Raw genomic sequence first — 12,448 nt, forward strand, 5'->3', positions numbered from 1 at the left:
CTTACTTTTGATGCAATGCAGCGAGCAAACGCGATAATTCCCGATATTTTCAATATTTATATCTCCACGGCCAATGTCCGCTAACCACTTCCGCTGTTGTTGCCCCTTCAGCTCCCTCTTGTATTTACCTTCGTTATGATCTATCTTCTGGACTGTAAAGTAAGATAACTGTGCCTCACTGTCACCCCGACTGGCACAGTTATTTACATCTCAAAAACGGGCCGTTTTCGCGGTTTTTAACGGGTGTGAAAGTGCGCGTTTTCAGCATCAATAACATGTACCGGAAGTGACGTTTGTACCCCAGTTGGATTTTGCGGTCACGTGGGTGAGGATCTATGATCCAGTCACATTTCGTGAAATCACCCTATAAATCAACAATTTGGACGTTGATTAATGTGTCCTGTTTACCAATATTGCTGATGCCGCCAAAAGAGGAATTCATGTTTGTTTAATTACTTGTGTAAAGCGAACTATTTAAAATATAATATGGAAAAACTAAGCTGAATCACACCTGTAAGATATATTTTTTGTGAACCGTACAATACGGCGTTCCGTAGAATATAATGAATGTTCTACTTAATTCATTAATATAAGTATCACTCTCTCTCAGTCTCTCTTCTTATTTGTGATACCCAAGAGTCTGTGTCTCATTATACAAGCAACATGTTATCTGTTAAGTATGATTGGCGTTATGGACATGTGGGGCTTGAGATGAATACAACGTTCCATAGAATATAACCAATGTTCTACAGGTCCCATTAATATTAATATCGCTCTCCCTCTCATCCCTTGTGACAGCCAAGTGGCTGTGTCTCATTATACAGACAATGGTTTATCTGTTAACTATATTGCCGCTATAGACATCATCAGAATTTTCCATGACTGCGATTTCGACGTGAGCGGAAGGTGAGAAGCAGGTTACGTGCAACAAAGTGTGTATTGATGATCAGAGACTAAGGCGGCCGATCAGAGTGTCATATCGTCACAAGGTCATAGGGAATAGGAGTAGAATTAGCTCACTTGGTCCATCAAATGTTCTCCGCCATTTAAAAATGGGTCGTCTATCTCTCCCTCCGAACCTCATTCTCCTGCCTTATCCCCATAATCGCTGACACCTGTACTAATCACGAATCTACATATCTCTGCCTTCAAAATATCCACTGACTTGGCCTTCACGGCCTTCTGTGGCAAATAATTCCATAGAATACAGTTTAAATACCCCATACATGTTATGAATACAGTTACCTGAGGCAGACTGATCAGCAAGCATGCGTCAGATAGCCACGGCGGCAGATAGTTACACATTCTACTCCGCTCCAGAGAAAACGTTCTAGTATGTCAAAACGCTTTTCAATGTCATACCCTGCAATCAACGTAGCAATCTTGTAAACGTCTTATGCCCACTCAATAACACCTCAACATCCCTCCCACAGCAGTCTGACATAAATGGAATACAACTGCAATATCACTTTCAAATAATGTTATTAAATACCCCCACCGACAAAGGAACGTAGTAGACCATATGCCAGTTTTATCTATGTTGAAAACTTTAGGAAGCCCTTGAATTAGGTGTAGTCAGTCCGCTTTGCATCAATGCTATTAGGTTTCTTCTCATTAACTGCATAATTTACCATCGCATCCCATCTCTTCGCTTCACACCCGCTCCGTATATTGTAAATCCATCCACCATTTTCCGTTGGTATCTGGAACTGACCAACATCTTGTTTGCATTCAGTCTATTTCAGTCTGAAACTTGATACATATATTTGGAGATACCCATCGGAAGTAAATGTTCTTGAAATTATGAAATACACTGAGAGAGACACACCTCCCCCATACACACATACGCCCAAGCACACACTCACACCTTTGGTCATATAACGCCCGACATAGTATCTATCTGTATCAACCGCCATCTGGTTCCCTTGGGATTGGGCGCGATATCATAAGATTCATTGCATCTGGCAAAACAGAAATATATATTTCCACCGATCAACCGAGAATATGCTCATTTATTAGCTAGTCATCTGCAGCCTTTCCGATCTGAGTGCCCCTCGCTCCGATCTATGTTCACAAGAAGTATATGAAGATTCCCATATGCAGCGTATAAATAAATTAAATTATATAACCTCATCCTGACTAGTGAGGTCAACTATCCTCTCTACGTTTATCCAACCACTTATCGGCCTTACAGAATGTATGGAATTTAGATCATAGAATATTTATCGTTCAATTCCACGTTGCTTGCTTTACCCGCATAAAACCTCCAAGAATGCAAAACCTAAATCAAGCATGGGAGGCTGCAATTGAAGGTTCTATCACATGGGATCCAGGAAGAGCTAGCAGAATCAACAGATAATTTCTCTCGTAGATGGAAGCAGAGGGAGGTAGTGGAAGTTTGTATATCGTGCTGGAGGCTTGGTAGTCGTCGTGTGCTTCAGCTATTGGTGTTGTGCCCATTGCTGAGTGTGGCTTACATCAGCAATATGGATGAGAATATCGATTGCAGAATTAGTACTTAATGCAGAAGATACAAGTTAGTCGTTTCATAGATAGCGAACTTGTTTATTAAAATATACTGAAGTATCCTGATCCAATTTGACAAGTGAGATGTTGAATAGAGTTTAATGCAGCCAAGTGATAGTTGTTGCATTTTGGGATAGAAACCAGTGCAGTACTTTCACAGTGAATGGCCGGGCCCTGAGCATAGTTGCATAAACGAGTTAATTCGAGGTCCAGATTTGCTAAATGCATGCCACCCTCGGGTGCCATTTTATGTGTCAGCTTATTTGCTCCGTAGTTAATTTACTGGAGTGTAGTTTAGCCAAATGAGTTTCCAGGACGAACGAGTATTTCATGACTATCCCACATTTCAGGAAAAACAGCCATGTACACAACTGCAAAACTCCCCAAGGCCCTTCCATTTAGTGTGAAAGTCGTGCCTTGATTTGACTTCACAAAATGCAGCATCTCACAATTTACTCCATTCAATAGCTTTAACTTGGCGCAGATTCTCAACTGATAAACAATCTGCTCTAAATATTGATAATCATCCTTGCAAGCAGCATTTCCTCCCACTTTCGTTGTATCTGGAAATTTAACAATCAAGCCTTGCTTATTCTTATCCAAATCGTGACCATAAAGACACACAGCAATGGCCCCGCACCGAGCCCTGCATTCAGTGCGATTCATCCTTCATGAACAGGCTGACTTCCAGAATTGTACAATAAGCCTTCTGAAGGCCTAGTTATACCCGGGAGGAGTTAGCAAATGTGAGTCGAGTGCTTAAAGTAGTCTGACACGAGGGTGAGAACCAGAAAAAGGGGACAGCAGGTCCATGACGACACAGGGAGCAACACATTTCCATTTCCCGCGTTGAGTTCAAATCACTTCAACATATTCGATCCATGTACATGTACGTTTTTTTTGTTTTGTATTTGCCTCATCTGCATTCTCAAATATTAATTCACCTAATAAAAACATTTACCTCTAGATAATCTCGGTAACTGGATTTAAACATTAGAAACGCGAATAGTGCAGGAATTGACGTTTCAAAGGGGTCGTATTAAAATATATTCCATATTCCTTCTTCATTAACTGAAAGTCCCAATTAACTTGCATTCGCAGTAACTCACAAACATCATGCCGAATTCATGTTACTCATGGTCTAGAGTCAAAAAGGCCCAGCGTGTTACAGTGTTGAAACAGGCCCGTTGGCCTAACGCGCCCAGCTACCGTGTTCCTACTTGCCTGCGCTTGGTCCATAACCTTCCACACATGTCCTACTGTTTTGTGGTTTTATGGTGGTTTTACCCTGCTTGAAATGGTACGAACCTGCATTTGAATTTTGGTGGCCTTGCACCCTGTTTAGAATGGTATGATACTGAACTTGAATTTGGTGGCCTTGTACCCTGCTTGAAGTGGTATGTAACTGCATTTGAATTTGGTGGCCTTGTACCCTACTAGTAGTGGCCTTGCACCCTACCGGGGGGGGGGGGGGGGGGGGGAATTAGCAGACACGCACAAAAGGACCTACAATTAACTCCTTTTGTGCGTGTCTGCTAATTTGCTCTGTGTTTCATCTACTCTCGTGTAGCTAAGCAAGTTGAGTATTCAGGATCAACGTGTATTCTGAGTATTTCAGTTTCCAGGAGAAACATACATGTACTCTGCTACATTACTCGCTTGGGTCCCACCATGCACCGTGAAAGTCATCTCTTTGTTTCACTTCACTGCCTTGCCTTCCCAAAATGGAACATCTCACTTTGTACTGCAATAAACTCCTTTAGCCTTTCCTCAGCGCAGTTTTCCAGCTGATAAATATCCTGCTACAATCATTGATAACCAACTATGCTATCGGCAATATCTCCCCTTTTAGTGGTACCTACAAAATATAACCTCACCGATCCCTGCATGCAATGCGGTTCGCTTTCCCAGAGCAGGCTTTCTTCCATAATTGTATAATAGGCTTGCTGATGGCCTTGTAATTCCCGGAGGGATTTTGGAAAATGCTAGTCGAGAGTTTCAAGTTGTGGGACACGAGGGTGTGAACCAGAAAAGGAGGACAGCAGATACACGGCGACACAGCACAGCTTTCCATTTTCCCATAATCCCTTTTAAGTTTTCCGATCCATGTACTTGTTTGATTTTCAATGTGTTTGTATTTGTCTCATCTACATTCGCAACTATTAATTCATGGAATAAAGACATTTGCAACTGGATATTAACAGTAAACAGATGTAAACACTTTTCACAAGAGCAAGAAAATCTGAACGTTCACACGATTCGTCAGCGACCTAAAATATAGATAATCGATTTCCTTTAACTGAAAGATCGCAATTAAATTGCATTTACAGTAATTCGCAAATATAATGCCAACTTGCCGTTTCTCATGCTCTACCTCTTCCTTCTCCAATAAATTTCCTGCAGCACTGGAGGACCACAAGCATCCTCATAATAAACTTCCTCCGTTTTTCTTTTGCCCACTGATCCGTGCATTTCAACATGGGTATAGAAATGTACAGCACAGCTGTGTGAAAGACAATGCCACGCCAAACGATTTATTTATGCATGCGAATGATTCCTATCAACACATACGATAGGCATATCTCCTAATCGTACCAATTTCATTAGTTTTCATCATCAGAAATGGCGACGCGTTCCTGATAATTGTCACTCTCTGGGTTTAGGCATGGCCCGCACATCTACTGCCCTCTGACCTCAATCCTTTATCCTATAATATTTGGGTATCAATATTCCGGAAGACGATTAGACTATCTGAACTGCATCTTTCAGAATTTTAGAAATATCTGGGAGGTCCCCTCATGTTATTCCGTTCCAGATAAAACAATCCAAGTGTGTCAAAACTGTGCTCATAGTCCATATCATCCAATCGAAAGCAGCTCTGGAGGCACACCCATCCCTGCCTTGCCATAATCATCGATAGACCAATCGCGAATCCACACGACGCCACACAGATCAATATAAGCAGTAGAACTCAGGTTAGATTCCACATTTCATTTCCAGATCTCTCATCCAGAAAAAAATATTTTATTGCAGAAGAATGGTCGTGACACTTTTCTTCCTTTTCGGGATATTGCTGATGTCTCAGTCATTTGTAAACGGACAGGAACGTCTAGGCGAACTTGGTAAGTATATACACATGCACTTTCACATGCCTTAGATTCCTTGAATAAAACCGACCTCTTCTCTGCGCAGCAGTTTCAATCTCAAGGTTTGCACGAAGCAACAATGCAATTCTAAGGTAATTTATAAACGATCCATGAGAACTCACCTCTTTGTCCCCATTTTCCCGTCCTGGAAATACTTTACCACTCGCTCAAGGGAAATGCAATATGTAAGGACATATCTGCATGCTTCCATGGAAGCGGTAGGCGGCGCGGTAGGCGGCGCGGCTCTGGCCAGCAGTGGCCTCTGCAGCCTGTCCGCGTTTTTATTATTTTTTGTCTGTGTTTTTATGTAGTTTTTGTTATTTTATGTTGGGGTGTGTGTGTGTGTGGGGGGGGCGGGGGTGGGGTGGGAGGGGGGGGGAAACTTTTGAATCTCTCCCTGCACTGGAGACCCGACCTTTTCTCGTCGGGTCTCAGGTGTCGTTGAGGCCGCAACGAGGAGCGGCCTCCAACGGGAAGAAGCCGGGGGCTCTGGTGCCGACTCACCATTGCCGTCGCGGAGCTGGCCGAGTCCGGAGCGGGTGGAGCGGTGGAGGAGCGCTGCCGCTGCTGCTGTTGCTGCTGCTGCTGAGTCGGAGGCTGCTGCTGCGGGTCTGCGGACGGCGGGAACCGGGAGCCCGCGGCTCCCTGGAGAGAGACCGCTTTTCGGGGCTCCTGCAACGGCGACTTCCCCCGCCCGAGTTGCGGGGTCGAAGAGCTCCTGGAGCGGGGCCTAACACCATTGCCCCGCGCGGCTGGAACGGCCGCGGGACTTTGCGAGCGCACACCGGGGGCTCCAACATCAAGACCCGGTGTGCGACCTCGCACCACCCGGCATGGCTTCAATGGCCGCGGGACAATCGCCATCGCCAGCTGGGGGCTTTGACTTTGACTCTGACATCGGGGGGGGGGGGAGAGTGCAGTGGAGAGATAAGTTTTTTTTTGGCCTCCATCACAGTTATGTGATGGATGTTTATGTTAAATGTAATTATGTTGTGTCTGGGGTCTATTTGTGTGTAATGTATGGCTGCAGAAACGGCATTTCGTTTGGACCTCCAGGGGTCCAAATGACAATTAAATTGACTCTTGACTCTTGAAGGAAGCAATTGATGACGGTGGTAGGTTGCTTCTCGGACTGGATGCCTGTGACGAGTGCTGTGCCTCAGCTTTCGCTGCTGGGTCCGATACTGTTTGTCCTCCACATGAATAATTTGAATGAGTACATATAGGGCAAGATTAGCTAGTTTGCTCATGATACAAAAGTGGGTAGTTTTGCAGATAGCGAAGATAGTTGAGAAAGATTCCGGCAGGATCTAGATTGATTGGCCAGATTGGTTGAGGAAGGGTTGATGGGATTTTTATATGGAGAAGCGTGTTTTTGCATTTTGGACGTCGAACAAGGGCAGGAACTACATAGTGAATGGTAGGCATCTGAGGAGTGTTGTCGACAAGAGGACTCTAGGACTGCAGTGGCATGGTTCCTTGAAGGTCAAATCGCAGCTAGATAAGGTGGTCAAAAAAGACTTTTGGCTCATTGGCCTTCATCATACAGAGTATGTAGGGCATGTTGCCATTGTACAAGACATTGGTGAGACCGCATTTAGAATATTGCGTTCAGTTTTGAGCACTTGTATTAGGAAAAATCCTGTCAAACTTCAATAGACAGTAGACGACAGGTGCAGGGGTAGGCCTTTCGGCCCCACTAGCAGCACTATTCAATGTGATAATGGCTGATCATCCACAATCAGTACACGGTTCCTGCCTTCACCCCATATCCCCTAACACCGCTGTCCTTAAGAGCCCTATCTAGCTTTCTCTTGAAATTATGCAGAGAACCTGCCTCTATCGCCCAACGAGGAAGTGAAATCAACAGACTCACAATTCTCTGTTTGAAAAAGTGTTTCATCATCTCCGTTCTAAATGGCTTACCCCTTACTTTGAAACTGAGGCCACTGGTTCTGGACTCCCCCAACACCGGAAAAATGTCTCTTCCTTGTTCCACATATTAAATTCACCTTTTTTGGTGTTCAAGGGTCCAACTTTGGTCTTAACGATACTTAAGAAGCTTTTAATATCCTGCTTTATATTCTTGGCTAGCTTACCTTCATACCTCATCTTTTCTCCCCGTATTGTCTTTTTGCTTATCTTCTGTCGTTAAGTAAACATTACCCAATCCTCTTGCTTCCTGCTCATTTTTGCTATGTTGAACTTCTTAGTTATAGTTTTTATACTGGCCCTGTCGTCCATTGTAAGGCATGATCGTCCCTTTCTCCCCTTGAAATCTTCCTTCCTCCTAGGAATGAACTGATCCTACACCTTCTGTATTATTCCTAGAAAACCCTGCCATTTTTGTTCCACTGTCATCTCTGCTAGTGTATCTTTCCAGTCAACTTTGGCCAGCCCCTCCCTCATGGCCCCATAGTCCAGTTTATTCAACTGCCACACTGACACCTCCAATATACTCTTCTCCCTCTCCAATTGCAGATTAAACCTGACCCAGTTATGGTCACTACCTCCTAATGGCTCATTAACCTCGAGGTCCTTTATCAAATCTGGTTCATTACACTAATTACAGAATTGCTTTCTCCCTGGCCGGCTCCAATACAAGCTGTTCAAATAATCCATCACGAAGGCACTTTACAAAGTTTGTTTCTTGGGGTCCAGTACCAACCTGTTTTTTCCAGTCTACCTGCATTTTGAAACCTCCCATAACAACCACATCATTGCTATTGCGACATGCCAATTTTAACTCCTGATTCAACTTGCGCAGTATGTCCAGGCTACTGTTTGGCGTTCTGTAGATTATGGTCTTTTTACCGTTACAACCCTTAGTTCTATCTATACTGACTCTACATCTCCTGTTTCAATGCCACCCCTTCTAAAGGACTGAATTTCATTCCTCACCAACAGGGCAACCCCACCCCCTCTGCCCAAAAGCGTCTGTCTTTTGATAGGAGGTATACCCTTGAATATTCAGTTCCCAGCCCTGGCCCTCTTGCAGCCATGTCTCAGTAATTCCCACAACATCATACTTGCCAGTTTCTACTGAGCTTCAAGCTCGCCCACTTCATTCCTTCTACTTCTCGCATTCATATATATACTTTGACCTCCGTATTCAACTCCCCCCTCGGAATTTGCCCTGACCTTATTCTGTTGTCCATTCTCAAGCTTTCCTTACTCTGAATCTGAATCTTACCCTTAATTCGAGAATCTTTTGTAATTATCAAAGGAATCTATGCCCTATGAGAGCATACCAAATGGCATATGCAGAAATCGGTACCGCTGGAAAGGTGTACTGAAGGTGGTTAGCATGGACGATTTGTAATCCAGTGGAATCTGCCAAAACAAACTCTTTGCATCCAGAACTGAGAACACCGTTGTCTCACCCGAGTGTGCAGCTACTTCTTCTACCGTGCTCATAGGGTGATGTGGTCGATTGATAGCGGTGTTCAGATCCTTCAGGTTGATACATATCCGCATCTCTTCCTTGTTCTTCGTAGTGGCCGCCACCATGGTTGATACCCAGTCCGATGTAACAGGGGGGATGACCCCGAGAGCTTCCTTCCTCTCGAGTTATTTCTGTATACGGTTGCGGGTGGCTACCGGAATGCGCTGCGCAGGTCGCACAACAGGGAGGACATTTGAATCTGTAACAATAATGTATTCGAGAGGGAGCTTACGAAGCTCTTCTTTGAAAAGATCGTATTAGCATGCAAGAATGGAGCGCAGTCTTGGATACGAGCAAACTGCACAGCTTTGCCTAAGAAGACCAAAGTATCGATGCCAAGCAGAGAGACAACCTTCCCCTAACGATAAAGAAATTCCGTTTATAGGAGCAGCCAACAAGGCAGTACCGTCATTCCACACTTCCGATGGGCGCACTTATACGGCAGTGGTTATTTTGATAATCTCCTGAAACGCAGACAGTGATAAAACATTGCTGCGAGCACCAATGTCTATTTTGGCAATTACAGCCACGGTGTTGACACGAATAGTGACCATTGGATCGCGGTGTTTATTCAACAGCTATAGTAAGGAATGTATGCTTAGACTAATTCCATCTACCGCAGGCAAATCTTATTCCGCATTCATAGGAGAGTTACCAGATGCTCCGTGGGAAAACTCTGGTTGTAGTAGATGCCCGGCTTGTTTAGTCTCAAACCTGTTCGCACGGGAACCGCAGCATCTGAATAAATAGTTGTTACGCTTGCATCCGTGGCAAATTTTACCGAAAGCCGGGCACTCTCGCTGATGGCAATGTGCGAGCGACCATTGGATCCAAACCTGCCAGGCGCGTCCATTGCTTGGCGTTGTATCCTGAAATATGTATCCGCAGCGTCACCATCATAAGTAGAATGAGGTATCATGCTCAAAGACTTAGAGTGTGTATCCGTGGTCTCGTAGAGAGGCCTTTCATTGACTCCTTTGTAACTGTGCCTAATATAATCTGTAGTTCATTGACAGAATTCATTTTCATTATAACCAGATGACCGTTGCTATGACCAGCTTAATGGACAATGTCGGGCATCGTGCCCTGCCGGAGAGTACAACGTCGGCGATTGCGCCAGTGGAAGAGAATGCTGCGCTTTCATTGACTTCCTTGTACATCTCCTGTTTCAATGCCACACCCCCTTCTAAAGGACTGAAATTCCTCACCAACAGGGCAACCCCATGTGTTTCAGCAAAAGCTGCTGTGTTAGTTCATTCCTCACCAACAGCAGTTCCCAGCCTGGCCCTCTTGCAGCCATGTCTCAGTAATTCCCAGCAAAAGCATGTTGCCAGTGTACTTTGTTCAAGCGCCCACTTCATTCCTTATACTTCTTGAATATATATCACTTTGACCCAGCCCGGGCCCTCTTGCAGCCATGTTCAGTAATTCCCACAACATCATTATTCCAGTTTCTACTGAGCTTCAAGCTCGCCCACTTCATTCCTTACTTCTGAATCTGAATATACTTTGACCCTCAAACTCCCCCCTCGAATTTCTGACCTTATTCTGTTGTATTCTCAAGCTTTCCTTATCTGAATCTATGAGAGCTTAATTCGAGAATCTTTGTAATTATCAAAGGAATCTATGCCCTATGAGAGAAATAGTATGGCATGCAGAAATCGGTACCGCTGGAAAGGTGTACTGAAGGTGGTTAGCATGGACGATTTGTAACCCAGTGGAATCTGCCAAAACAAACTCTTTGCATCCAGAACTGAGAACACCGTTGTCTCACCCGAGTGTGCAGCTACTTCTTCTACCGTGCTCATAGGGTGATGTGGTCGATTGATAGCGGTGTTCAGATCCTTCAGGTTGATACATATCCGCATCTCTTCTTTGTTCTTCGTAGTGGCCGCCACCATGGTTGATACCCAGTCCGATGTAACAGGGGAGATGACCCCGAGAGCTTCCTTCCTCTCGAGTTATTTCTGTATACGGTTGCGGGTGGCTACCGGAATGCGCTGCGCAGGTCGCACAACAGGGAGGACATTTGAATCTGTAACAATAATGTATTCGAGAGGGAGCTTACGAAGCTCTTCTTTGAAAAGATCGTATTAGCATGCAAGAATGTAGCGCAGTCTTGGATACGAGCAAACTGCACAGCTTTGCCTAAGAAGACCAAGGTATCGATGCCAAGCAGAGAGACAACCTTCCCCTAACGATAAAGAAATTCCGTTTATAGGAGCAGCCAATAAGGTAGTACCGTCATTCCACACTTCCGACGGGCGCACTTATACGGCAGTGGTTATTTTGATAATCTCCTGAAACGCAGACAGTGATAAAACATTGCTGCGAGCACCAATGTCTATTTTGGCAATTACAGCCACGGTGTTGACACGAATAGTGACCATAGGATCGCGGTGTTTATTCAACAGCTATAGTAAGGAATGTATGTTTAGACTAATTCCATCTACCGCAGGCAAATCTTATTCCGCATTCATAGGAGAGTTACCAGATGCTCCGTGGGAAAACTCTGGTTGTAGTAGATGCCCGGCTTGTTTAGTCTCAAACCTGTTCGCACGGGAACCGCAGCATCTGAATAAATAGTTGTTACGCTTGCATCCGTGGCAAATTTTACCGAAAGCCGGGCACTCTCGCTGATGGCAATGTGCGAGCGACCATTGGATCCAAACCTGCCAGGCGCGTCCATTGCTTGGGCGTTGTATCCTGAAATATGTATCCGCAGCGTCACCAATGCTCAAAGACTTAGAGTGTGTATCCGTGGTCTCGTAGAGAGGCCTTTCATTGACTCCTTTGTAACTGTGCCTAATATAATCTGTAGTTCATTGACAGAATTCATTTTCATTATAACCAGATGACCGTTGCTATGACCAGCTTAGTGGACAATGTCGGGCATCGTGCCCTGCCGGAGAGTACAACGTCGGCGAATGCGCCAGTGGAAGAGAATGCTGCGCTGCAAAGGAACATATCAGACATGGCTGACCTTGCCATTGTATGGCTGACCTGGCCAGGGAAAATTCCTCGTATGTTGTAAAAGTTACTTGGCGAATAAAATCTGATTCTGATTCTGATTCTGACATAAACTATTTTCCCCCAAATCCTCCTTTCACTGGTTTTGATCCGTTAACACGCGAAATTCCACAAAGAACGCTTGCACGGCGGTGTCACTAAATAAAGGAGATCATTAGAAACATAGAAACATAGAAAATTGGTGCAGGACGAGGCCATTCGGCCCTTCGAGCCAGCACTGTTATTCATTGTGATATGGCTGATCGTCCCCAATCAATAACCCGTGCCTGCCTACCCATTTCCCTTGATGCCACGCTCCTAG

At 44.7% G+C, this 12,448-nt stretch overlaps 1 long non-coding RNA gene across 1 annotated transcript; it reads left to right on the forward strand.

The window, feature by feature from the left end:
• Nucleotides 1-10,837: 10,837 nt before the first annotated feature.
• Nucleotides 10,838-12,215, forward strand: LOC129693950 (uncharacterized). Its single transcript, XR_008722937.1, has 2 exons — nucleotides 10,838-11,352; nucleotides 11,972-12,215. It is a non-coding gene; the product is annotated as an uncharacterized LOC129693950 (long non-coding RNA).
• The last annotated feature ends 233 nt before the right edge of the window (nucleotides 12,216-12,448 follow it).

The sequence above is a fragment of the Leucoraja erinacea genome, unplaced genomic scaffold (genome assembly GCF_028641065.1).
Source record: "Leucoraja erinacea ecotype New England unplaced genomic scaffold, Leri_hhj_1 Leri_494S, whole genome shotgun sequence".
Classification (NCBI taxonomy): domain Eukaryota; kingdom Metazoa; phylum Chordata; class Chondrichthyes; order Rajiformes; family Rajidae; genus Leucoraja; species Leucoraja erinaceus.